At 47.1% G+C, this 27980-nt stretch overlaps 1 protein-coding gene across 4 annotated transcripts in view; it reads right to left on the bottom strand.

Annotated features, from left to right (window-relative positions):
• Positions 1-24991, bottom strand: part of MGAT5 (alpha-1,6-mannosylglycoprotein 6-beta-N-acetylglucosaminyltransferase) — a 339881-nt gene extending 314890 nt beyond the window's left edge. For 3 of the 4 annotated variants that reach the window (XM_072789001.1, XM_072789003.1, XM_072789002.1), the window contains exon 1: positions 24877-24985. The gene's annotated coding sequence lies outside the window, so the exon portion shown is untranslated. Of the gene's footprint in view, positions 1-24876 lie in introns of all 4 variants that reach the window. The other variant, XM_072789000.1, reaches the window with a different exon arrangement.
• Between the last annotated feature and the right edge of the window lie 2989 nt (positions 24992-27980).

Genomic DNA, 27980 nt, shown 5'->3' with positions numbered 1-27980 from the left:
CTGTTCTTTCCTCTCCACTGCATTAGCTCTTAAAAGAAGGAAATGAAGATTCACGGTCTCCAAATGACTTCTGAGCTGGGCCTACAGGGATCAGGCTCCCTAGTTTCTGGCAAATCAAAAACACCCAAGAAAGAGAATTTTAATCTCAAGGACCAACCTAGCTCAGAAATTGTAATGATAGCTTTCTATGATATGAGTGAAAAAAAAAAAACGTATAAAGTAGGTGCGTAGGGTGGAACACGCACATACAATCCACTGAGGATGTACTTGTGGATGTACGGATCTATAATGACCGTTTACGCACAAAAATTGTTAGCAACAGTTCTCTCTAGAAAGGTAGGAGAGCTCCGTTCTTCTATACTGTTCGAATTTTCTACCACAAGCATGAAACTCAATTTCTTACTTAAAGAATGAGAAAGGAAGGCAAGAGGGAAGTAGGGTGGTTTATCTGAACATACAGACCAATGGTTCTCAACCTCAACCAATCATTAAGGTCCCATCTCCAGAAGTTCACATTGGTCTGGGCTATGGCCCGGGCACTGGGAATCAACAGGTGATTCTAATGGGCAGGCAGGGCTGCAGAGAGCCACCCCCTCGGGCCCAGTCTGTTAGGATAAAATTTAAAGCCCAAGAGAAGAGGAGGGTCTTAACTTTTTGTATGCCATGGACCCCACTGGCACACAGGTGTAGCCTCTGGACGTCTCCTCCAAATAATGTTTTCAAATGCATAAAATAAAATTCAAGGAATTCCCAAGTAAACAAATTAGATTTAGTTATCACAATATTTTTTAAAGATTTATTTATTTATTGGGGGAGGAGGGACAGAAGGAGAGAATCTTTCCAGCCAACTCCCTGCTGCCAAGCATGGAGCCTCCTGTTGGGCTCCATCCCACAACCCATGAGACTACAACCCAAGCCAAAACCAAGAGTCTGACACTTTAATGGACTGAGCCATCCAGGTGCCCCCACAGTATTTTTTAACTGTGATACAAGAATGGGAGCTCTTTATCAAGACGCCAAGCAGCAAGATCTAAAAGTAGCTCCGTTATCCATCACCATTTCGAAGTAGTGATGAGTGTAAATACTATTTGAGGATATCAGCAACCACTGAAATGTGATGTAGACTTACTGGTGACGAGGTCGGGGCACTTCTAATACAACTTTGGTGTTTTTGCCTATGTTCACAAGTGAAGAATACGCTGGATTCCAGTTAGCTTCATTGCGCCTAGGGATGGAATGTGTTTCATGCTCAAGCTCACAGATTCCAAGGAATAGAGGGAGGAGGGGAGTAGCTGTTAGAACACAGAGTTCCAGGACCCCTTCATCCCAACATCAGTTCTACTATCAGGTGAAAGATCTCAAAACAGAAAAGAAGAAAAAGGGATGCCTGGGTGGCTCAGTGGTTGAGAATCTGCCTTTGGCTCAGGGAGTGATCCCGGGATCCTGATTGAGTCCCACATCGGGCTCCCTGCATGGAGCCTGCTCCTCCCTCTGCCTGTGTCTCTGCCTCTCTCTGTGTCTCTCATGAATAAATAAATAAAATCTTAAAAAAAAAAAAAAAAAAAGGAAAGAAGAAAAAAAGGCTGGTAAAGGCTGTTCCTTTTTTTCCTGCAACTCTGTTAGTCTCATTCAAGCCATGAAAATTGTACATTTCCTAAAAACTGACTACACTATATATTTTAATTACAGCAATATTTTTCAAGTACCTCTTCCTGTGAAAGGATCTCTGTTTCTTCTACTAAAAAGATCCAACTGTTTTATCTTCCTCAAGACATCCATCACATGAATGCCAATATCTTGGGATTTAAAAGGAGGTTTCTTGAAACTTTCTAAGTGTTTAATCAATTGGTTCCTTTTCATACGTTGCTACGCTGTCTGCATAGAACCAGAATGCTTTTTTTCTTTAACCTGAATTTAAAATACCATTTACTGTGTATTGAATGACCATTATACTTCAGGTACAGTGCTAGGCTCTCTTCCGGACTTAGTTCTGATGCTCACAAGCATGCTGTACTCTTATCTCATCTTACTAATACAAAAATAAAGTGACTACGAATTTCAAAACAGAGCCTAATGTTATCACTCGTGGGGGGGGGGAGCCCAAATACATTAACATCTGTGTTGAAAAGGTAGTTATTTTTAACTAAACAATAAACTATTTTCCTGGTGTGGGGAGGGACCATCACACCCACTTATTCTAGCAAAAGCCTGAGCTAAAGCAGCTCACAGGCCTATTTTTCTTCACAACCACATTTCTAAGGACTCCAGAATGATTTTTAAACTTCTATCCTTCTTCCATTCATAAAATATTAACAATACTCCAAATAAAAGCACAGTCAGGACCAGCATGCAGGCATGTGGCTGGCCAGCACCCAGAGGTGAGAGAGACCCAGCTGTGAGGGCAGGCACCCAGCACTCCCAGGGCCTGGCTACATCATGTCCCAAACAGGCTGGGGAGGGTCTCCTGGCCACCAACACCCCCACTGTCTTCAAAGGGAAAGGTCCCTCTTCCCAACCTGCAAGAGGGCATTTGAAATGATGCTACGCAAACATTTTGATTCAAAATGTTCTCCGAACTCATTTCCTTTAATATCTGAAATGGGGTTGGGGGTAGGGGGCTAGCATTATTTTGTTTTCTGCCCCCTATGAAATCAGTTCCTTGTGAAGGCATTTCATGAGGTGGGGCAGGTTCATAATTAATAAGTTGTTTCAACATTAGCCAAGCACCATAACAGAGCTCAGGATGATGCCCCAAGCTCTCCTTGAAACCGAATAAAGGCTGGGGCAAGGAACACACCAGAGCTCAGGAGCAAAAACATTGGCTCTCCAACATCATGGGCACCTTTAAGCCAGCCCAAGAGGAAGTCTCAGCAAGATACCCTTTTGTTTTTTCTTATCTGTCTCTTCCATCAGGGTGGAAATCTATGTGAGGCAAGCGTAGGAGAAAACTGGAGGTGGGGATGGGGATGGGGGTCAAGGAGGAGAAAGAACTGGCATTTACTGAGTCCCAGCAAGTTAAGGGACTTCCACATCTATCCTTAACTTCTTTAATTTTTCCCCAAACCTAACAGATCGATAATCACTTCTCCAATTCTAAAATGAAACAGATGTTAGAGAGGTTCAGCAACTTGCTCAGAAGTGCACAGCTCAGAACAACAGAGTCAGAATTGGCAGCCAGATCACCTTGGTTCAAGACCAGACTCTTCCTCCCTGCCCTGCCTCCCCTCAGCTCCTCAGATCCTGTGAGTTAATTTCAGCTCAAACTTCAAGGTTAAAAAATAAATAAAAATAAATTTTAAAAAACTTCAAGGTTTTTTTTTTTTTTAAACTTCAAGGTTAAGGAAAATGGTATCTCAGGTTCCCACCTTTCCCCCTGCACCCCGAAAAAAAAAAAAAAAACGTTCCTAAGTCATAATCTCTTGGGGGAAAGCGGGGAACATCAGTGAATATCCAGGAAGTCAGAAGCAGGGAACATCAGTGAATATCCAGGAAGTCCAAAGGGGAAAAAAAGGCCCAATTTTCAAAACCAAAAAAAAAAATAAATAAATAAAAGCAGGATCCAAAGGTGGAAATGATTTCTAGAAACTATTGAAGTTGGTGAGTATTAAAGATCTACAACGAATACTGAGCAAATAGCTTGTGGTCACTTAAAAAAGGTGGTCTATAACACATGATGGGTTTGCAAAGAGCCAGGGAGACCTTAGGCCCTTTGTGGTAGGCACCCTTAGTTGGTCAATCAGGAAATGGTGACAGAGACACAGAAGACAGGGCTTCTGTTTCAGCAAGTCATGTAACCTGGTCTTTCATATGACTTTACCTCCAAACATGGCCATCCAAGGACCTGCCCAACTTCCCAAACCAGTAGTCTTCACAATATGCTTCATAAATACTTTGGTCAGACATTCCATTAGTAAAATATGAGCATGCGCCCCTAAGATATGTTACCTTATTTTAAAATAATCAACATGTATGTTACTAAAACATCAGTCGTTAATTTTATTTTTTTTATTTTTTTTAAGATTGATTTATTTATGATAGACAGAGAGAGAGAGAGAGGCAGAGACACAGGAGGAGGGAGAAGTGGGCTCCATGCCGGGAGCCCAACGTGGGACTGGATCCCGGGACTACAGGATTGTGCCCTGGGCCAAAGGCAGGCGCTAAACCGCTGAGCCACCCAGGGATCCCCTCAGTCATTAATTTTAATGAAAAAACATATAAATTAGAGTGCTCACATTTTCTTCCCATACTACAAGGTTTATCCTGAGTACCGGATTTTGGAAATCACTGCCCTGGGCTTGCAAACATCACGGCCACCTGGAGCCCACTGGGTGCCCTTCTGGTACTAGAGGCAGGGCTGAATGAATCTCACAGCAGCGCTTGCATTCTAGCACATTCTAATAAACAAAACGAGGTCCACTGCTAGGAGTCAATGAAAGTAGAGCCGTTATGTACAGAACAGGGTGCAGGCAGGGGCCAAAAAATCCTGGTCATCGGATGTAACCCGCTGCACTTCCTTCCCACCTCTCGCCTTTCCTTTTTTTTTTTTTTTTTTTTTTTTTTTTATTGAGCTGAAAATCATATATCACTGAATTTATCCCTAAGGATATAGAATTCAGTGGCATTTGGTACATTCATGATGTTGCAGCAACCTCCACCTCTGTCAGGTTCCAAAACATTATCATCTCAAAGAGAAACCCCAAGCCCATTAAGTTATTACTCCCTAGCTCCCTAGTTCCCCCCCCTCCTGGCTCCCGAAAGCCACTAACCTGCCTTCTGTCTGGGGGCATTTATCCCTCCTGGGCCTTTCCTATCCATGGAATCCTACACCCCTCAGATTCTGACAGCACCTCCGCTCTTCCTGGCTTCTTCCCTCTGGCCACTGCCTCCCCCTCCACTGACTCCTTCCCCTCCCCTTCCCCCCACCCCCCAGACCTCTTCCCTCCATCTGAGGGTAAAGATCAGTCACCTGAGCTACAGGTCCTGGGACCCCAGGCCAGCCCCTGCCTTTATCTTCAAAATACCCTTCCCAGCAGGCTCTCTCTCATTCTTTAAAACCCAAAACAAACATCCACCTTGACCCTGCCTCCTCTGGCCCCCAAGGCAGCTCCTATTCCCTCTCTCTCCTCAGCCTCTCGATTCTTTTGATGGAATCTGCAAAGGCCTTTGGAGATTTCCACATTGACAAACACATTAAAAACTCCTCCGAGGAGGCCTCATCCTCACCAGGGTCCTCTGGTCACAGAGTGCAGTGTGGCCTTGGGTAACCATGAGTTAACCTCCCTGAGTCTGCTTTTCCTCAGGGAGTCAGAGGAACACTTATGTCACAGGCTTTTATGAAGAATAAGTAAAAGTGCCCAAAGTGCTCATACCTGTGTCAGACAAACCGGGAAGGCTCAAAAAAAAAAAAAAAAAAAAAAAAATGTTATCACTACAGTGAGGATTATCCACGTGCTAAAACTCATGTTCTGCTCCAGCAGGACCAAGCCTCTCTAGATATTCCCACAGGGTTTCCTTTGGGCTCAGCTTCCAGGGCTCAGCTCTCCCCAGGTAACCAGTGTTTCCGGGGGATATGACCCATGCTCTTGGCTTTAACCACCACCTGGTGTGGGCAATGCCCAAACCCACACTGACCGCTGTCCTCAGCCTCCCAGACTCAGGCCAGCTTTGCACTACTGTGGAAGTACCTGAACAGTCCAGCCACAGCCCAAGGATGCCTTGCATGCAACATGTCCAAAGTGAAGGGTCACCCCCCCACCCCCCGTCTGGCCTCCCTTCCCCCACCTCCACTTCAAGTTCCCATGATCTCTTACTGGGACCACTGTCTTAGATCCTCCCCTGCCCCAATTTCATCCCTGTTCCTGCCACTCTTCACACAGCAGCCAGAACACCCCATCTGAAATCCAAAGTAGATGGGGTGAGTGTCCCAAAAGGCCACAGTGGGAACTCCAGCCGTTGTCCAGGAGATGGAGGGAACAAAGACCACTGGAAGGAGCCGGATAGGAAAGAAGGCAAAAAGGATCAAAACTCCCCATCTGCACCTGAGCCAAAGAAACCTGAAGAAAATCCAGCTTCCAAGTTCAGTTCTGCAAGCAAGTATGCTGCTCTCTCCATTGATGGTGAAGATGAGAACGAGGGAGATTACACCGAATAGACCTCTGCATCCTGTGCTTTCTCCTAGTCTCTCCACCCTGGAACATGCGAGAGCAAATCAAACCTCTATCCAGACAAGACAATAAAACTCACCATCTCCTGGAAAAAAAAAAAAAAAATGTTGCCCATGTCATACCCTTGCTCAAACCTTCATAGGAGCTCTCCACAGTTCTCAGGAGCAAGCCCCATAGCCTTCCAGGACAGATTTCCTGACCTGGCCCCATCTCCAACAGCCCCTACCCTGCCCTCTGTGCTCCGGAAATAGTTGACCTCTGAGGCAATGCTAGAGTTCTCCCACCTAACCTCTCTGCTTCACATGCCTTTCCCACCAGATTATCCCAAATTCTGCAAATCTTTCAAGGCTCAGCTCACGTATCATTGCCCAGAAGGAAATGTTCCCTGATACCCCAGATTAGACTAAGACCCTTCCTGCCTGACAGTGACCACTATTAGGTACTTGTGGATTCGTCTTCTTTAGACTCCCTGAAGACCCTCTTTAGCTCATCTGTCCGTCCACCCACCCACCCATTTAACAAAAATGCCCCAGAGCCTGCACTGGGCCAGGCATTAGGAATACAGGTTAACAAAGTGAACATGGTTGCTACTTCCAAGTAGCTGACAGTCCAGCAAGGGAGACAACAAGAAGGTACAGCAGTCCCCCCTACACACACACACTGACACACACACACACACACACACGTGCATGCACATGCACAGGTGCAGCACAGTGTGGGCTCTAGAGCCAGGCTCCCTGGGTTCAAATGCTCATTACACTACTCATTAGCTTTACAACCTGGGACAAATTATTTCACCTCTCTGTACCTTCGTTTCTTAGTCTCTAAACCTAGGACAGTCATACCTACTTCACAAGGTTGTTGGGAGGATCAAAAGAGCTAATAGATACAAGTCAATGGGAAGCACCCACAACTCCCTGGCACATAATAAACACTTGTAAGACTCAGCTGTTCCTATTACTATTGGACCAGTGGGAGTGTTTATGACAGGTCCCATCCTAGACAAAGGGTCAGGTGCTGCATTCACCTCTGTATACCTATGCCTGAGATAGAAGTTCTCAGTAAACGTTTACTGAGCCCAACAAAGATCTGAGCATCAAAGACTTATAGAGCCAGATGTCACACGGAGCACATCTGACCCAAGTCGCCCACTTTTGCAGGAGAGGCGAGGGCTCACGAAGCTGGTTAGTGGCAGGGAAAGCATGAACCCCAGACCACTGACTTCCCAGCTGATGTTTCCTGCCCCACTCCAAGAAGACCCTTGTTACCCGAGTCAGCACAGCTGTTCTGCATCTTCCACGGTCTGCCCTTTTCCACAGCAGACACGCTGCTGCTTGCTACCTAGGCCACTGCATTTACCCCCCTGCTGCCCCTTCTCACGTTTCCCCTGTTTTCTTTTTCAGTCTTATGGCCTATGGTGCTTATGGTCTGGATATTCAAAAGACTATCCGGACATGGTTGCATTCTTTAGGGAGCAGCTTAGACAAATCACAGGAGCAGGTCTCTCTCCTGGTCCCACTGGTTATTCCTGATAGTTTCATTTTGCTGACTTGGTGACTGTCTTTTTGGGGTGTCCCAAGGTCCAGAAGGCAGAGCCCCCAGGCACGTAGGTGTAGAAGGCAGGCCACGTAACAGCTTGCAATTGAAAGTCCAATTCCAAATGTCCAACCAAACATGTAACTCTCACCCATCTGCCTGCGTGCTCTAAGTTTCCAGCAGTGCCTTTGAGTGGCACATCAGTCTTTGGCACTGCTGACTTGATGATGAATGGCAATCCAACAGGACTTTTTCAGAGGCTGTGGTGTTCACAGAACTGCTCTGTTAGGAAACTTTTGCTTTCACACCTCAACGGGCCTAGAAGTCAGCAAGAGAACATGACACCGGGAACAAATAAATCCTGGAGAGCTATGTGATGTTCTTTATTACTTTTCATGGTTGGGCTGTAATATCAGTTATAAGTACCTTGAGCTTCATTTATCTTCATGTCTGCACCTCTGCTGAGTGTGTTCACATGTGTGTCTGAGGCTCACGGAGGCACAGAGGCTCCTCAACAAGCCAGAGTGTCCAATGCTGCCAGTGGTATCTATTCAGGTGCTGGGATTTCATTTTAACATCTCACAGTAATGATTACACCACACAAATCTGCCTTGATAATAAGAATTGCAGATAGAGTACTAAAAACAGGAGTAGTAAATTTCATCTACACACCTTACTATAGAAGAATCTACTATATCACTCTGTATCATACCAGCTACTGGCTATGAAGATGTTTGCCCTGGATATGAGATTTTATGAGTCTCACTTTATCTTTCTTGTAAATGCTAAAGCAGGCCCATTCTTTTAAACGAAAAATGGAAAACCACTTTTTAGGAAGAGAAAAGCCATCTGCCTTCCCCAAAAAAACCCTTTTTACATCTTTATATGAAAGAACATCCCTCCTAGACATTTCTCTTGCCAAAGGGAACTTTTACCTAGCCTCAGAGGCATTTCTCCTTGGCTCCATACCTACGGCAGAACTCAGCTTCAGAAGGTTATTCAGCGTGTGCCTTACCAATTCATCTGTGAATGAGATAGTGTGATCTAATACATCTGATGGAGGATAAGCAGGCTTTGGAACCAGGGACCTGATTTATACCCCCAATCTGCACCCTATTAGCAAGGGAACCATACATACCATTGATGCCTATTATCACAGCATAATCATTACCAGCATCCCCTTTTATTCTCAAGTGTTCAAGTTTGGGTGATAAAATTGTATGGGCACCTTATGATTATGTGAGTCACCACAGATAAGAAAGTTAACTTTGCCAAATCTCAGTTTCATATGTGTTCAATGAAAATAAGGGAATCTAATTTACAGGGCTATCATCAGCATGAAATTAAGACAATGGGCCCCAGGCTTGGTTCCCAGAAGTGCCCTGTATTCCCCTGAACATCAGCTACATGCTCAAAAGGTCCACTTTTGGGGAAAAAAGCATTACTCTGCAGGTGAGGTCCTCACCTTTCAATTGTCAGTTGGAGGACAGCACTTGTATTTCCCACTTTCCATTGTGATAAGGTCTCTAAAATGGGAACGGGATCTGTTTCTAGCAGCTGCACAATTAACTCTGTTATTTGTTGTCCACCCAACCAGGAGATGAATCACTCACGGATATTTAAATGCTTATCCTCCAGATTTTCTGCACATTGTTTACTCCCTCCACAAAGGTAGGATTAAGATCAAAATTCATTCCACACCAAACCTCTATGAAAAACAGACCAAGGGACTCCTGGATGGCTCAGCGGTTGAGCATCTGGTCTTCGGCCCAGGGCGTGATCCCAGGGTCTGGGGTCTCCTCCCTGCAAGGAGCCTGCATCTCCCTCTGCCTGTGTCTCTGCCTCTCTCTCTCTCTCTCTCTCTCTCTCTCTCTGTGTGTGTGTGTGTGTCTCATGAATAAATAAAATCTTAAAAAAAAAAAAAAAAGACCAAGAAAAGGTGGCTCAAAATAGAGGAGAGAGGGAAGAGTCTCCAAACTGAGCAAATTCACCAACCCTCAGCCAATGAAGTTGGTGAATTTCTTGCTTTCTCAAGTTTTTTCCCCAAAATACACCCGGCCTTATGGATCCAATGATAGGACACTTCCTTGCTAAAAAGGATCTGAGGTATCTCACTTTGAAAATCAGGCCAAGTGATGGAGGGTACAATGCAAAGTGAAGAAAGTCAGAGAAAGACAAATACCACATGATTTCATTTATATGTGGAATTTAAGAAACAAACAAGGAAAAAAAAAAGAGATGAACCAAAAAAACAGACTTTTTAAAAAATTTTATTTATTTATTCATGAGAGACACAGAAAGAGAGACAGGGAGAGGGAGAAGCAGGCTCCATGCAGGGAGCCTGACGTGGGACTCGATCCTGAGTCTCCAGGATCAGGCCCCGAGCTGAAGGCAGACGCTAAACCGCTGGGCCACCCGGGTTGCCCAAAAAAACAGACTCTTAACTCTAGAGAACACATTCATGGTTACCAGAGGGGAGGTGGGTGAGGGCTGGGTGAAAAGAGGTGATGGGGATTAAAGAGTAAACTTCTAGTGGTGAGCACTGAATAATGGACAGAATTGTTCGATCACTATACTGTACACCTGAAACTAATAGAATGCTGCATGTTAATTACATTGGAATTAAGATAAAATCATAATAAACAGGCTATACATAGAAAAAAAACATACTTAAAACTTAAAAAAAAAGAAGTAGGCCAAGTGGTACCCACAATCTGGCACATAAATCTCTAAGGACAGTAGGTAGCTCACGATCAACAGAATCTTGCTGTTCCCTTTTACAAAGACAGAGATGCTGTCATTTCAGTAATAAGCTTATTAAATACATGTATGTTTTCTTTAGTCTGACATGAGCTGTAACAATATCACATAATGGGGCTGCTCCTACTTCCTGACGGGGGGGTGGGGGGTGGCTTTTACTCATTGAGAAATTTGATCAATAACTAAACCCATGTAAAAATAGGGGTTAAAAATGTGAAACTACACAATTCTAATCTTCAGCATATTTTTTGAAACAAAGCATAAAAAATATTCCCATTATTATTTAATATGGCTGTCCAAGATACTAATGTTGAATGTGTGAAGAACCCTCCCTGTGCTCAACTTCTAAAAAATTAGAGAAGAAATGTTCAGCATTTTCATGCTCTAAATATAGATTTAGAAGCTGTGAGAGGAAAAAGATGCACATGGCAGCACAATGACTCCGTGTCTGGAGGACAGCAAGGAACAGCGCAGTGTGGGCTCTTCTGTGGCAAAGTCATTTCCTATTAGGAGAAGTTTCCAGAAAGAGAAAAAAGTCGAGGTCCTTCCCAGGAATCCAGTCATAGCTGCAGCACAGCACCCTTTAGGCTGGACTCATTGGGTGGCAAGGTGGCAACCAGACACCTACAGAGCTGTCTACCTCCACCCAAACGCTAACTTCTAGGAAATGCCCTTCCCCCACAAGCCAGATGGTAACAGAACACCCCTGGTAGCCATTTGTGCAACATATTTCTCAAGCAATGGGGTATTTTTTAGAGTTGGTTGTGATTATGCAACTCTGAAGCATACAAAGAGGAAAACAGAAGTTGGTATGTATATAGGGAATAGTCTTGCGGAATGTCCGTGGTTTTTCTCCACTTGAAAAACTGAACCAGAAATCACACTTCTGTTTAGGATTCAGATAATCAGTATGTTTTGGCTTTAAATGCATCATGTACCTTGTACTGATCAATACAGCCTTGCCGGAGGAATGTTCTGACAAACTTGCCTCCTCATGTCTGATAAAAGAATGAGCCGAGGGTGAATCAAGCTCAATTCTTTGACCAGTTCCGGTCTGAGAAGAAAATAAGCCAATTGGGGATAAACCCACACCCCTTCCACACCCGGATCTGGCAGTTTTGGGGAAAGGCCGGGTTACAAAGAGGTTAACTCTCAACAAACAGAAGAGACAGGGGAGAGCTGGGGTGTGCAGCACTCAATGCTGTGATTTCTGTACCGCCAACCCCTCGGCAGACTGGGGAGGACCATAGACCCCTTCCTGTGATTTTTCAAATACATAAAATGAAATACATAGGATTATGGAGAAAGTTAGTTATATTTAAGCACAGTTACCAAATTATCTTTTAAATTGTGATATAACAACACATATGCTTGTTTATTAATGTGTGAAATAACACTATCTAGCAGCAGGTGTAATCACCACCACCATTTTAAAGTATTGATATTTCAAGATATCTGTCAGACATCTATAATGTGATATGAAAATATTGGATTTCTACTGGTGAAATAGTCACAGACAATACTAATATTAATGTGACTTTTGGCCAACATTCAAAAGATAAGAATTGCTCAACACTGCTAAGGTTAGTGAAAATCAAGGTGTAGAATTTCCCGTGTAAGCTCACAGCTTGAGCTTGAAGCCTGACGGCGCGGTCTGCAGCAGTTTATATGAAACTCATGTGATAATCTGATTTCATTCTCTACTCCTATGGCTCTTCCATGGGAGAGAATGATGAGGAGGCCCACAACCGAGCCCTGGATCGGCAGGAGCCAGAAACCACATATAGGGGAGGGTGGGCAGTATGCACCATGGAGAGTCCACCATCCACAGGGAGGAGCTGGATGGGGCCAACACGTCTATTCCTTTTTTCACAGTCGGCTGCACAAAATGCATGAGACAGTTTTATTTTCTAAATGGTCAGTGTTAAGAGTATTTAATTCAGTTGGATCATTAGGCTAGAAGAAAAAATAACTTTACAAAATCACTTCTCCTAATGCAGTGTTCTAACCTCTATCAGCCCTGAAGCTCCCAGCTTATAGCAAACGTCTAATACCCTTCTATTGCCTCAAATCAACTTCTTAGATAACCCCCCTAAACACAATTTCAAACATATCTACTTGTTGCCCTAAGAATAATATAAATGAGAATAAAAGGAAAATAATCCTAAACCTAACAGGTATTTCAATATGCAAATAGTTGGGTAAGACCAATCTAGGACTCATAATGGGGTTATTAGTTGCTTGTGTTCTGGTGTAAACATCAGAAAATGGGTCGGCTACAAATGAGGACTGAACCTGGTGACGTGGTGATGCCAGGGGTGGTGTGATCTTCCAAAATGGCAAACATCTCTTGGTACATTTCCCGATGAAACAAAGCACAATCTTTCTTCGTCAGCTGAGAAAGTCAATGCTTACCTAAAACATAAAAAATGTTCTTTGTACATGTAAGGCAGGGCCTCTAGGTTCAGGCAGTAAACAGGTTTTGTTGTCTGTGATTACCTCCAAGTGGGGCATGGGATACATTTCAGAGGGTAAGGCTGCTCTAGGGGCGCCTCAGTGGCTCAGATCATGATCCCAGGGTCCTGGAATGAAGCCCCAAGTTGGGCTCCCTGCTCAGCAGAGCGTCTGCTTCTCCCTTTCCACCTGCCCCATCCCCTGCTCATGCTCATGCATAGTGCTCTCGCTCTCTCTCCCTAATAAATAAAGTCTTAAAAAACAAAACTATTCTACCCGCCACAGATGGGTAGCATCCCTATTCTCAATCATTAACAACCAAAACTTCCCCACAGATTTCTAAAAAAAAAAAAAAAAAAGAACCCATAAAACTCCCTGGAGCTAGCCAAAATCCAAAACGCAATTCCTAGCTATGCCCACCTCTGGGTCAGGTCAAGCTGGGCCACTGAGGAGATACTCCCCAGGAAACTGGAATTGGTGTTACAAGAAAGATTAGTCTTCCTGGGAGACTTCCCCAGTAGCTAGAGTTATCCAGGGTCCTGCCCTTGGGAAAAAAAAAAAAAAAAAGGCACAAGACATGGGTAGTAGAATTAACCAACCCAGCAGAGGATTCAGAGAGGAAGGAAAGGCGGTTCCTGGAGTTCCCAGAGCCTTGAGGGCCCACGCTGCTGGAGGCTCCGGGCTCCTGCTCCTGGGGCCCTAATGTGAATTCTCCACTTTTACTGAAGCAAGCTCCATCAGGTTTCTGTTGCTAGCACTCAGAACAGTCCATCCACCTGCCTGAACTAAGGGGAGGCAGCTAAGATCAAAAATACTCAGGGGGCGCCTGGGTGGCTCCGTCCGTTAAGCATCTGCCTTCAGCACAGGTCAGGATCTAGGGTCCTGGGATCAGCCCTGCGTTGGGCTCCCTGCTCAGTGGGAAGCCTGCTTCTTTCTCCCTCTCCCTCTGCTGCTCCCTCTACTTCTACGCTTTCTCTCTCTCTCCTTCTCTCTCTCTCTCTTTCTCTCAGATAAATAAAACCTTAAAAAATAATCAGAAGAATCTATTCTAGCGTCAAAGAAGCTACCTTATTTAGGGGTCATTTCTCAGATTTTACCTAATCTCTGGGCTATAGTTGAAGCTCATTTATTTTGATTTCTTTCTCACTCCCAATAAATAAATGAGTCAGTGACCATTCTTTACCTGGTATTACAGATTCTAGAAAGATATATCCAGGTCATTCTGAAGCCTTTTCTGCCTCAGCTCCTTTCCATCAATCTCATTAGCCAAACAACATAAATAACATCATCGTCCTTCCTTGACAGGCTTGGAAAATTTAGGTGTCAGAAAAATTTGGCCTTTAAGGGCCTAACTGGGATCTGAATGAAAAAAATAATGTTTTCCAAAGTCTTTCCAGCCCCCCAAAGTCTATGATTTAATGTGTTTAAATTTTCTTATGTTTGGAAAGAATACCACCCTAATTCAGAAATGCAGTAATAAAGACCAACTGCCAGAAAGGTGTGGTGAAAAGAAGCTACCTCTGTTTCCCTACCACTTGCACTAATGGACTCCATTATAACACAAAAAAGGCACTGCTGCAATCTAATGAATAAATAACTAGCCCTTGAATGGAATCTGTGTCCATTTTAATTCCAGCTAGTTTCCACAAGAAAGCCTCATTTAAATTTGAAAGGGGGGGGGTAGATAATATTACTTAAAATGAAACATTTTAGAAATGCTTGGAAAGTGTCCTATGTAAGACAGGTAGGATGTTAAATCGCAAAAACGTTAATTGTTGAATCTAAGTAAATAGAACAGAGAGTCTGAGTAGGACACGGGAAAGGGGTAGTTTTCACATGTGACAGCTTTGTTTAGTGTAATTTCCAGAAGACTATCATGAGACCTAAAGACAGTGTCATCCAAATGGAGGGTCGCAACTAAGTGATAGGTTATGGAATCAGTTCAGTACAGCAGTCAGAAAACTTTTTCTTCAAAAGCCAGGTGTGAACACTTTAGCCTTTGCAGGCCTAAACTACCCAACTCTGCCATGGGAGCTTAAAAGCAGCCATAAGCAATCCATGAACAAACAGGAGTGGCTGGTTCTAATAAAACTTTATGAAATAAGCAGCAGGCCATAGTGCTGACTCCTGACCAGCATTTTTTAAGTCAATGAAACAGAAGGGAAAGCATCTGAGGGCATCAGAGGCAGAGGGGTAGACCCTGTGTCTTGAAACTCTTGCCATTATATACATTTATATGTGAGTTAAAGAGTTAACATGTATTTCTTGCTGTACCTTGGGGTCAAAGCCATGGTGCTAGAAGTAACAAATAGTTTGAGGAGAAAAAGCAAGTCTGCTTTGGACTTAAACTGATAAGAATTTAAAAGACATTCATATTTAAAAAAAAAAAAGAAAAGAAAGAAAAAAGGGTACAATGGGCAAATTCTTGAGCTTACAGTATAACCTTAAAAGAGTACTTTAAAATGCATTAAATTCTTTTTTTAAGATTTTATTTATTTACTTGAGAGAGCACACAAGAGAAAGAAGGAGGCGGAGCCCAATGCAGGGCTCCATCCCAGGATTCTGGGATCATGACCTGATATGAAGGAAGACACTCAACAGACTGAGCTACCCCAGGTGCCCCAAAATGCATTAAATTTTTAAAGAGAATATGAACTAGTTACATGAGCAGTCCAAAATGATCTCAAAAGGACACTAAAAATACTTATTATGCTATTCAAACACCTGATATGAGGTGTGTAACAGTTAGTAGTCGCCACGTAACAAACCTCCCCAGGACTCAGTGGCTTAAAACAACAATCATCAATTGTTTCTACAACTCCATAGGTTTGCTGGGTGGTTCTGATGATCTAGGACAGGCTTAACTGATCTTGGCAAGATACGCTCAGGAGACTTGCACACCCAAGAGTTCAGCAGGAGGCTGGCTGGTCTAGGGTGGCCTCGGCTGACACAACTTGGCTCATCCCCATGTGTCTCTCAGAGCTCTCCATTAGGCTAGCCTGGGCGCATTCTCATGGCAGTGGCAGGGATCTGAGACAGCAAGCCCAGCTGTGCAAAAGGCAACTGGAAACACACAGCCTCTCTTAAACTCTGTTTACGGGAATTTGCTAATATCCCACTAGCCAAAGTGTCACACGGGCCAATCCCAGCGGTGGGGGAGGTGACAGAGGGAGACTATAAAGTTATAAGGCAAAAAGTGTAGATGCAGGGAGGCCATTAATTGCGGCCATTAGTGCAATCAGTTTACTACAGGCCACAGTTATTGTTTGTCATCACCTTGGCAGAAGCAGAGAGATTTGACATTATTTTACATTTCCCCATTACCATTTCTCATTTTGTTTTTCCATTATCACATCTGAGGCAGAAAGTGAAAAGAAACCAGGCTTTGGCATCAGTGAGATCCACTCTTATATCCTGTCTCTGGCACTTCTGGCTTCACGACCCTGGGCAAGTTCCCTCTGCACCTCGGTTTCCTTACTGCAGGAGGTCCGCTGAGGACTGCATCAGGCCGAACACGTAAACGTGCACAGCTCAATGTCCCACCACAGCAGGACTCAAATCCTAAATACCATTTTGCAAACAGTTCATTTTAATATATTCAAAAACGATGAGGGCCAGGCCAACGTCCTATATGACACTAAAGCTCCAAGACAGTAAGGTAGAGTTCTACATAAAGAGTAAAGAAACATTTCTTTCCAAAGAGTTTTGAGCAAAGAAAAATGGCCCCAGTGATGTTCATGTCCTAATCCCTGGAACCTGTGAATACGTTACCTTACAGGATACACAGGATTACGTTAAGGACCTTGAGATGAGGAGATCATCCTGGATTATCCGGGTGGGCCCAATCTGATCACATAGATCCTTGATATCAGAGAACCTTTCTCAGCTGCAGTCAGGGGGCCAGGTTGATGGCAGAGGGACAAGAACTCAGCTCAGCATTACCAGTTTGGACGGTGGAAGAAGGGGCACACTCTTAGGAATGTGGGCCGTCTCTAGAAGCTGAAAAAGGCATGGAATCGGATTCTTCCCTAGAGCTTCCAGAAGGAGCGGACATTTGATCTTAGCCAGAGTGGCCTGTGTTACATCTCTGACCCACAGAATTATAAAACAATAAATATGTATTGCTTTAAGCCACTAAATTTATGGTTATTTGTCACAGCAGTAACAGGAGTATATAATCTTGTAATCTTTATATTGAAGGCTGAGAAGAAGCAAACAGGAAAGTCTCTCTGGAAGCCACTGGAGTGGGAGAAAGAAACTAAAACTCGGAGAACACTATGAGGCATGGCATCCAAAATGGAAAGCTGCATCTGATTCTGGGTTATAGGGGCAATTAGAGAAAAGGCATTATGATAGAATAAGCAACTCATCATGGAAAACACTTTATGCAGTCTTAGGAAAGTGCAATAAAATTACATCCATACAATCTTCAAAGACGTCTGTAGCTAGAACTCTGACAAGCATGTGCTACAGAAAAGCCATATTAACAAAATCTTTCCACATAAACTTTCTAGAGACTTCTTTTAACTGATGGCTACACCAGATCTGCAGCTCTAATTGGCTCACTCCCACTTCCTTTTGTAGATAATATGACAACAAGGCAATATGGCCTAGTGGTATATAGACACGGACACACACACACACACACACACCCCATTTCACACAGAGTCCCAACTTGTTGGGTTCATAAGCCCATGAATCATGCTCTCAGTAAGGGAGAAAAAGATATCTATACAAAGTCCACTGATTAATTTAAATGACAGAACCATAAACAAGCACAACCAAACAGGCCCTCACAACTAGAAAAATACTTAAGCACATGAAGGGCAGATTAAAGAAAGCAGAGTTAGATAAGCAGGCTGAACTCAGCCAAGAAGGCACACTAGAAGAATCCCACAGATGTAGGAGAAGCTAAGAGATGCCTCATTTGACACATGAGGAACCGGAATCCTAGAACATTGAATTGGCCTGCGTGAAGACAGCCAGCTATGTGCAGAGGCCAGCCTGCCAGGGTGGGACTTTACCCATGATGCCCTTGCTGTACCGCTGATCGTGTGACTGGCCATGTGCACAGGCTCTGTGCCAGGCGATGGAGCTTCCACATGCTTTCTAGAGCTCTACACTCCTTTCTGAGAAGTCCCTCGGGTCAGATGTATTGGTTTTTTTTTTTTTTTTTTTTTACTGACCTAGGAAAAAACTGGGCCTTTCTGAAGTTTATTGGACATCAGAAAAGCAAATACAGGAAGGGGGGGAAAAAGCATAAGGAATGGTGAATCTACAGAAGAACAATGATTAACATTCAGCCACGAGAGAATTACATCTGTTATGTCCTAAATAATGGATGATGAATGATCACCCATATAACGTCACCTCTGGAGACCCTCCCTCTCCAAATCCCCACTTAGTGCTGCCTCTAACCCCGGTGGCTCTGAAAAATTACAGGAGATGGGGGTGAGGTTGATCCCACAGAAGCACATTAGAAAAACACTAAGAAACGTGCTGAAGGAACGCAGGAACATCATACTTAGCATGAGGCAGAGACAGTGCTCTCCCAAACAAGATGCGTAAGAGAAAGAGTCGGTCATTTAGAAAACTCATTGGCATGAGCGCTAGTAAATAAAAAAAAATCGGAATTGAAAATAACAGATGGTTAAGGAAGAAAAAAAAAAAAGCAGCTGCAAGGAGATTGATATCAAACTCCCTGTTCTTTCGACGAAGTTGTTTCGCAGGGAAGCGGTCACAAAGGTGTGTACACAGACCGTGGCCCAGTTCGTGGCAGGGTAAATCCGCGACCACATTCCCCGGGCACCGGGCCACGGCACCACGCTACTCCGGGGCCTGGTCATCTTCTGCTCTCAGGATCTCCACTCCCCAAAGGAAGACACAGCTTCACAAGGGGAAGCGGGTTATTTTTAGGCTGAGAAGGACCAAGGCTTTTTACTTCTAAATATACAAGAATAAACATCCCTAAAGAATCGTGATAATAAAGGGTTGGTTCTTCTTAGGTAAGCATTTCAACTGTCTGCCGAAGGGAGCCTACCAGCAAAAGCAAAAACAACTTGAGCTTCTCCTCAATCTTTTTTTATTCAGTAAGGGAATCTTCTTTCTTTATTCCACACCTCCTTCGCCATATGTAGAGGATTATACAACGTTAGGACTGAACAGAACTTTGGAGCTCATTCAATCCCCTCTTACTTTTCAACATAAGAACTGAGGCCCAACGTGGTCACATGGGCTGAATTAATGTGTTCTTCGTTCGCATACTGCCTCCCAACTGAACTGAACTCTTCGGTGTGGGCCCTCACTAGGACCAGACTTTAAACTCTGTGAGCAGCGAGGGGCTGTTAACCAGAAATGTTCAGAATCAGGAACAGGCAGGCGCCCTAGGAGGCCTGATACCATCCTGGTCATGGGTAAGGAATAAAATAAAAGGAAATGGTGCTTGCTGTAACACCCAGCTGGAAGATCCCACGGAGCCTGGTGATCCCCGTGGTCAGAGGAGTATCTTCTGCAATCTTTCCAGGATCCCACAGACACTGGGGATGTGGGGACTTGATGTGGGGATTGTCACTGTGGGGATGTCCTCACTGGCCCTTTATTGGAACTGTGAAGAAATAGCCCCGAGGCCTCCGCCAGGTCACCCCTTACTGACCCCACGCTCCTGTAGAGCGGAAATCGATGCTGAGCAAGGCCAGGAGCCTACACACACACACACACACACACACACACACACATGCACACATACACACGCACCCACCCACACATGCACACTTACTGAAACAGAAAGACACAAAGAGAAAGAGAGAAAACTTAAGAGTGAAATGGAAAATCCAACCCAGACTGTATTCTTAAGATGTCAAATTTAAGGACATGAGGAAGGGGACACGTCACTTAAAGGCATTAACGTAGTCGCTCAGATTCTCCTGTTTGGGGATGGAGAAAAGAAGTGGATCCCCACCAGATTCTAAGGGGAGGTTGGATGCGAGCTCCCAGGCAGAGGAAGTTCTAGGAGGAGGAGGGAGAGATGCCAAATGACCAGCGCATTTGCTTCCTGAATCATGTCTCTAGACAAAGGAGACACAGAACTGTTATCATTTGTTATCGATTGTTCCTGTGGGACCAAGGGTCAGACCTGAAAATCCGGCTCCGTCACTGCTGCTCACTGATTGAAGAGACTTCAAGGAAGCCCTTCTCGCTCTCTGCACACCCAGGCCCTTGGCTAGAAAGAGAAGGAATCTGGAAGGATCTCCCTGAGCCACTTATCAACCCCTGAGTGGCTAAGGTGCCTCTTGGCTTTGGTTGGAAAGAAAGTGCTGGCTGCTTCAGGGTGAGCCTGCTAGCCTCCACTAAGCATAACCCAGCTAGTGTGGACTCTGGACCTAGACCACCTGGGTTCACATCCTCGCCCTGCCACTTGCTAGCTGTGGGTGACCACACAGTTTCACAACCTCGCAAACACCTCAGAGTCCCAAGATACAAACTGGTAATGACCAGTGTCCACCTTACCATGGTAGGGAATGGAAAAGTTAACAGGAAGGAAGCATTTGCAATCATGTCAATTATAGAAGGTAAATCTTTCCACCCCATCTCCATTGTCCTGCCCAGTTCTTGACATTCTCCACAAGGACACATAATATCTGTCACGATTGCCAACACAACACATTCCCATGGGTGGACGGAGCCGTGAAAGAGATCCAACATTTTTATAGTGGAAGACTGTTCTGTGTAGGATACTTATGAAAAGCATCTTACCAGCGTGACAGGACTTATAAGCTGTCTGTGCTCAGAACTACAACACTAAGGAGTGCAGCTGAGACAGGAGTGGGTGGGCGGCACACATTTCCTCCAGGGCCAGCCACAAAAAATCACAGAGGGATGCAAAAGAGAGGCTGTTATTCTAATCTAGGGGTAACCTTGAAGTGCTGGCTTTTTTTTTTTTTTTTTTAATAAATCAAATGCAAACACCAGTATCTAACTCGTACAAGTAGTGAAGTACTTGGATATACCCCACTCCTAAGTTCATGGGCAACAGTGTAGAGAAATACTCTTAGCCATCCCCTATAACCACCCCAACCGGGGCCAAGGTCCAGCAGGCCTCAATACAAACATGGCAGTGGGGGGTAGTGCAGTTCACAGAGAGAACTCCCCTAAAGCCAGCCAGGACAGCTTATCCCCCCTGCCTGTCTAGATTTCTCAGGCCGTACAAAAGGCCTTGACAGGAAGGCTCCTGTTCTCTTTCCAGAAGGTTATGTGTTCAGATAAGAGAGTGCTGGGATTTTGAAGTGATCCAGTGATCCTTCCAACCCCTCTCATGCACACATAGCTTTCCAGCTTTCCAGATGTGACAAAGCCGGGGAAACATGAATTTGACTGTAGCACTGAAAAAACAAACAAATAAAATAGCCCAAGTAGGCAAACAGAGCTCAAGTGCCCACGCTTCCAGCTGAGAGGACATGGTTAGAGTATCAAGGCTCCTGGGACCCACCTTGGCGACCTTCCAAGAGCTATTAGCTTGCATCAACACACTGAGAGAGAAGGTCAGATAAATTAAAAGTTCAAAAGGTAATTTTGAAGAAGGACATCTTTATCCTCAGCACCGGCACAGGGTATGGCTCGTGGTGGCTGCCAAACACTCAATGAACACACCCGCAGCTGGCAGAGAGGTCACATGGTGTTCAGACTTTTGATGTTGAAACAAGATGCCACATAGTATGGGAGAGGACTTAGATTAGAAACTTTAAGAAGGGTTGGGGAGATCTTTACTCAATTTCCAACACATCAAAAAGTACAACCATCTTCTGGTTATTAAGAGTGACTCTATGCCTCAAAGCACTTAGGAACTTTAAAGGCACACTAGTAAAACTTGCGCTGACAAGCACCAAATTTACTTGTGACCCAAACCTTTCAACCCTCCCCCACAAAGTATCCTCCCCCCAAATGTAAAATTATTTCTTCTCTTTTTTTTAAATACCTGGATTTTGGAACACATAGATCTTCTGTCAGCCAAAGCTATCTGTCAACCCTCCATCTGCCACAAGGACCCTTTTTCAAACTTTGGCATACACCACAACAAACCCCCGGGGCCAAAGCTCCTGACAGTATATGCTTTCCTGAGATTCACTATAACGATATCAACACAGAAATCCCCGCTGCCACCACCATCACCACCCCACCTTTCTAGAGCCACGAGGCCAAGACACACAAGAAGGAAGGAATAAAATGAGTCCCCGCCACTTTTTATATCTCTTGGGGAGGAACAGGGCAACTGGCTGTCTGGATGACCACTGTGTGAGAAAGGACATGAACTTCCCAATGCAAGTCTTATGATGACTGCTCTATGCGGTTTTCTGGACATCTCTGCAGGGTGCACCGGTCACAGTGTGTCTCCTGCCAAAATCAACCTGAGGGTGACCCTGCAATGACTTAGATCCCAAGCCACATGGAGCATTTGGAAAGGTAGTGTTAAAAGGATTGTGAGGAGCCACACTTCTCAGGGAAGGAGCCAAAGGCCTCCCCCAGGCTAGAATCATAGGGAGACTCTGGCATTTCCACGCTTTCGGAGGCCAGCTGGGCAGAAGGCTGCTTTAGTTATTTTTAAACTGAGAAAACTGAATGGGAAGGGAGAAAATTCGAATTCCTATGATCTCCTGAGGTCCTTTCCAGCTCCAAGATGCTACCCAAGAACATCACATATGCGCATACTTCTTTATAAAAACGTATATATACATACATACGTGTGAATATATGTATGTACTGTATCCACACTTCAAACACAAAGCACTTGAAATGGGCACTGCTGAGATCAAAAAGCCCATGAGCTACTCGGCAGCAGGGCTGGAGCGCACAGATGCCCCTGGCAGATCCGGGCTGCGGCCCCCAGCCCTCCTGCCACCCCAGTCCGCCCTAACACCACCCTGCGGCAGCTGCCTGTGTCGATGCAAACCCCCGCAAGGCCGCAAACCAAACCGGGACTGCAGACTCCCTTCGCCTAGTGACCCCGGCCCTAAGTGATCCAAACCCAGGCAAGCTGGAACAAAGGTGGAGCCTAGACCTTAAGTTCTGGCACCCAGCTCTGCCAGAGTCAGGTGTAGGCCCCGGAGCTCCCTTCTCCTTTCCTCCCAGCTCCTAAGAGGGGTAAAAAGGGGTCCTTCCCTCTGTCACTTTGTTTTTTCAGGACGCCTCCACTGGACTCTGGCTGCCCAGGCAGCAAGTTGGTAAGTGGAGAAAACTAAAAAGGCCTCTAGAAAACGGAGCTGCGCCCTAACCCCAACAGTGCCAAACAAAGTTAAGGCCGCTCATCTCAGCCCTGAACAATAACATAACAACAAAAAGGATTTGTAGGAAAGAAGAAGTGGGGAGGCGGTGGGGGTGTGTGTGTGTGTGTGTGTGTGTGTGTGAAAATTCACTTATCAAGACGGATCTGTGATGGGTTTGCCTGTCATGGAAAACTGCCTTTTGATTTCTTGAATCAAAAACGAGGTGGTTCTGATCCTGATCAAGGCTCAAGGTGCGGTGCGGGGGCCACAGCTGGCGGCGGCTGCGGGTGGAGCGGGGATGCTCTCAGAGTCTACACCAAGCAAGCCCCTCGGGGCCTGACAACGGACACGGGGAGGTGGGGGGGCCCAACTCCCCACTGGCCTCTCTTCAGGACGGGATCCTTGGGGCTCCCACTCGAGTGTGCGCCGCTGTCATCCCACCCGGAGCCCACACAAGCCTCGGCTTTCCCTGCGCAACTTCGCGGCGCCCTAAGCACCCAGCCTCCCTAACCCGGCCGCCGAGCCGGGTGCCAACGGGTCTGGAGGACCTGCCTGGCCCCGGGCCTCGACCCCGCGTCTCGGGGAAGCGCCGGCCCCGCCCGGTTCCCCCGACTCCTCGCCGCTGCCCCCGACGCGGCCGGACCGCGCGCGCCCCTCCGCCCCCGCCCGCGCGGGAGCTGCGAGCCCGGCTTTGTGTGCGCCCGCGGGTGTGCGCGGCGTCCCCGGCGCCCCCCGCCCCCGGCGCCCCCCGCCCCCGCGCCCCGCCCGGCCTCGGACCCGCCTCCCACCCGGCCTCGGACCCGGCCGCGGGGGCGGGGGGCGCCAGGGCACGCGGGGCAAGAGGGCGGGCGCCGCGCCCCCCCCGCACCCCCGCCTCCCCCGCCCCCCCGCGCCCCGCCGCCCCAACTCCGCACCCGCGGGCCGGGAGGGGCCTGGAGGGGTCGGGGGGCCGGGGGGGGTCGGGGGGCCCGCAGGGGGCGGGGGGCCGGGGCGGCTCGCGACTCGGCAGGAAGTTCCCAGGGCCGCACTGAGCATGCTCTCGGGGAGAGCGCGCGGCTGTGGGCTCGGCTCCCCGCAGCCTCCCCGCAGCCTCCCCGGCCGGCGGCCCCGGGGCCCCCGCGCGATCGCGGGCCCACGGCCGTCCCCGGGGGCGGGGGCCGCCGCGAGCCTCCCTGGTCCGCAGCCCCGAGCGCCGCCCGCCGCATCCCTCCTCTCCTGGGCCCGGGGCCAGCCTCCCGTCCTCTCCCTCCCGCCGGCCCGCGGCCGAGCCCGCCCTGCGCGCCCGGGGCGCGGGGACCCCAGCCCGGCCCGCCCGCAGCGCCTCCCCGCCGGGCCCCTCCGCGGCCGAGCGCCCCTCTCCCCCGCCGCTCGGCCCCCGCCCCCGCCCGCGCCAGCCGAGCCTCCTCCGGACCGTCCGGTGAAAAGCCCACACGCGAGCGCCCCCCCGGGCCTCGGGGGCCTGCGGTCCTCCCCGGGGGCGGCTGCCCCGGGCAGGTGGGCGTCAGGGCGCGCCCCCCGCGGCGCCCCGGGTCCCGCAGGGCGGCCGCAGCCCCGGCAGCCCCGGCCGCGCCGCCCCGGGTGCAGGCGCCCCCGCCCCCGCCCGCGCCCGCGCCCCCGCCCGCGCCCCCCGCCCGCGGTCCCCTCCGCGCGCATCTCCCCGCGGGGATGGCGAGCCCGACGCGGTCGCCCCGACCCGCGGCTCTCACCTCCTGGTTGCACAGCGGCCGCCGCAGCAGGAGCGCCCGCCGGCCGCCCACCCCGCGGGGCCCGGGACGCGGCGGGGCACGGGCTCGGGCGCCCGGAGCCTGCGGCGCGGCTACCTGGGCTGGATCGCGCCCCGGGGCCGCCGCCGCCGCCGCGGGAGCCGCAGGGCCGCCGCCGAGCGGGCCGCGGCAGGGACGGTCTGCAAACTCCCAGCCCTGGCGGGGCCGCGCACGTCCGCCCGCTCCAGCCCGGACGCGGCGGCGACGCTCCGCGGGCTCGGCGGGGCCGGGGGCGGGGGGCGCGGGGGGGCCTGCCCGCAATTTCTTCCGACGCCCCCGAGCCCAACGTCCCCAACTTCTTCTCCCGGCTGCCGGGCTCGCGGCTCTGGGAGGCCGGGATTCTGGCCGGGGACGCTCGGCAAACTCCCCGCCCTCCCAGGCGCAGCGCTCAGCCAATTCGGAACGCCCCAGCCTCAGGGGCCGTCTGCAAAGTCTCAACCCCGTCGGAGAGGACTTCCAGCAACCTTTCAATTCCGCAGCCCGGGGGGAGACAGCAGCAAGGGAGACAGGTTAATCGCGGCCATAAATAATATTCCAGCTAGGTCGGGGGGGTGGGGGGCGTGCCAGTGCTCATACGACAAAGCATCCTCCAGAGGGGTGCAGTCCAGGGGCCTCGAAGCACCGGGGGGGGGGGGGAGGCTTCTAGCCATGAGGCCCAGTGAGGCAAGACTGGGGTTTCACCCTTTTACAGATGCGCGCATCTTTAATAAGTGCAGAGTTTCAGTTTCCTTCTTCAGAGAATGGATACATAGCCATGTGAGTCCGCCACTTAATTTTCGTGACCTTGGATGAGTCACTTAACCATATGAATTCAGCCTCTTTACGTTTGAGCCTCATGCATATGCTGCCCCAGGAGCCTCTTCTGAAGATGAAAAAAAAAGGCACATGTAAAGTACTTTTAGGTATTCTTGGCATATAGTAGGCGCTCAATAAGTGAATTCCATTTCTCTTCCTTTTTCTTCCTCCCACCGCAGGCTTCTATGAACACTCTGAATGAGCTAGCTGAACATTGTACTATTATAAATTCAAAGTGAAATAAAACACATCCCATGCCCTGAAGGTACCACAAACATTGACTGACACGACATGTTAAATCCAACCAAGCCCCGGGAGAGACAGTGGTACAGGCACATCACTGAGCACTACAGATCATTAAGTAGGATCTGGAGTGGAGGGGGAGTGGCCTGCTAGATCACCTAAAAGTCAGGACGACAAGGTTCGTCACCCCAGCACCTTTTAGGCCCTGTAACCAGTCCTATATCAGATTCCTGTATGACAATTATGCTCAACTTCCCCTTCCCTTCCCTGTGGGATTTCTCCACCCCTATTTCACTCTCCTCCCTGGAGTCTTCTATCTTGAATTTAGATCACCCCACTCTGCAGCCCATGCTCCTCAACAGAGGTGCTTAAAAACTGAGGCTCATGGAATTTTTAGACCCTCGAATTGACTTAGCCCAACTTTCTCCTTTTGTAAGTGAGCTCTCAGGGCCATCTAAGGGTTAGGGAGGTCTCCTGACTGCAGGATCTTAGTAGAACACACCTCATGGCCTCTCCTACATTGGGCTAGTTCTTGGCTCAAGGCGCATGAGGTCAGTCCTACCTTTAACTTTAAGCTCAAGGAAATGGCTCTAACATTTTTTTGACCAGATGAGCCCCCAAATTTTCAGCCACTTGGATCCTCAGCTGTCAGAAACTGTCCAGGTGATATTCGAGAGCCCCAAGGAAATCAGCATGGGCAGGATTATTCCTCTTAATAAGACCTTTTGGTGAAATCCCAGGGATGTTGGGAGGCACGCATTTTCCTCAGTCCCTTGTCAGAAAATAAGGTCTCACAGCTCTTAGGGCACCGGGAGGGAAATAGAAGAATAGTGACATCTGGCGGCCAAGACTTACTGTGCTTTGATTATGGATGGTACAGATCCTAACCCTAATAGATTTGCTTCAAAGCCAAGTTCCAGCGGGTGGTTAATAACTGTACCACCTGGTGCCTAGAGATTTCTGAAAGACATCGATCATTTAAACATCGCAGACCCACTGCTACAGAGAACATTACATATGGTTATTACTTCAGGATCTAGTTTAAAAATGTATGTGTATATAGAGAAAGTGTGTACATATATTCATATGTACACACATTATGTGTATTTATATGATACAAATATATTTATATTATACATATTCTAGTTATTTGTATAAGTAATATACTTAAAATGCCTTTGAAGGAAATTAATACTATCTCAGTTGTTTTTCTTACAGAGTTAGGATTATAATTTACATTAATAATTACTAAAGAACATTGCTTTTAGACATAAAGATGTTTACTAGGATGGAGTTGTATATTTCATCATGCCCTCTCAAGAGAGAATTCATTACAAACTTAGAGAAGAAGAAAATAACACTGTAGGACTTCAATAGTGAAAACCTTGGCTGTGGATGGTCAAGGTCATGCTTTCTTGATGATTTTTAGCATTTCCACTACTTGTGAACAAGGGATGTTAGGTTAAAAAAGGGAAGATATTTGGATCACTTCACAACAATGCAACAGTGTCTTTTGGTATTGCTAAGTCTGTTCTACTTCTTCCCATATATTTGTTCCATGTAACATACTTCAGATAATTCCCCAATTACAAATGTAGAAAATACAACTCTGTCCACCCAAGCAAGTCCATTGTTTCTCAGCATCTCTTACTAAGCTCTATGTGAATTATACTGATTCTCGTAACAACCCATGGAGCATATTTACTATACTCATTTTACAGAAAAAGGCACCAAGTCTTGGAAAAGTTAAGTAATATGCCCATCAATAGGCACTATAGGTTAGGGCCAGAGTCAGGATTGAATCCAGTTTTCCCACCTCCAGAGCCCACAGTCTTTCCATTACACTATGCTGCCCATCCGCAGGAAACCAGGAAGACATGAAGATCAGGGCAGAAATCACTCTGAAAAGTACACTAAAAACTAAAAGAGATATTTAAGGTATTTAAATTAAAGATATTAAGGTATTTAAAAATAAGTTAAGATATTTAAATACAAACCACATTTCTTAA

This window comes from Canis lupus, chromosome 20 (genome assembly GCF_048164855.1).
Source record: "Canis lupus baileyi chromosome 20, mCanLup2.hap1, whole genome shotgun sequence".
Classification (NCBI taxonomy): Eukaryota; Metazoa; Chordata; class Mammalia; order Carnivora; family Canidae; genus Canis; species Canis lupus.
This window is presented reverse-complemented; position numbering and strand designations above follow the sequence as displayed.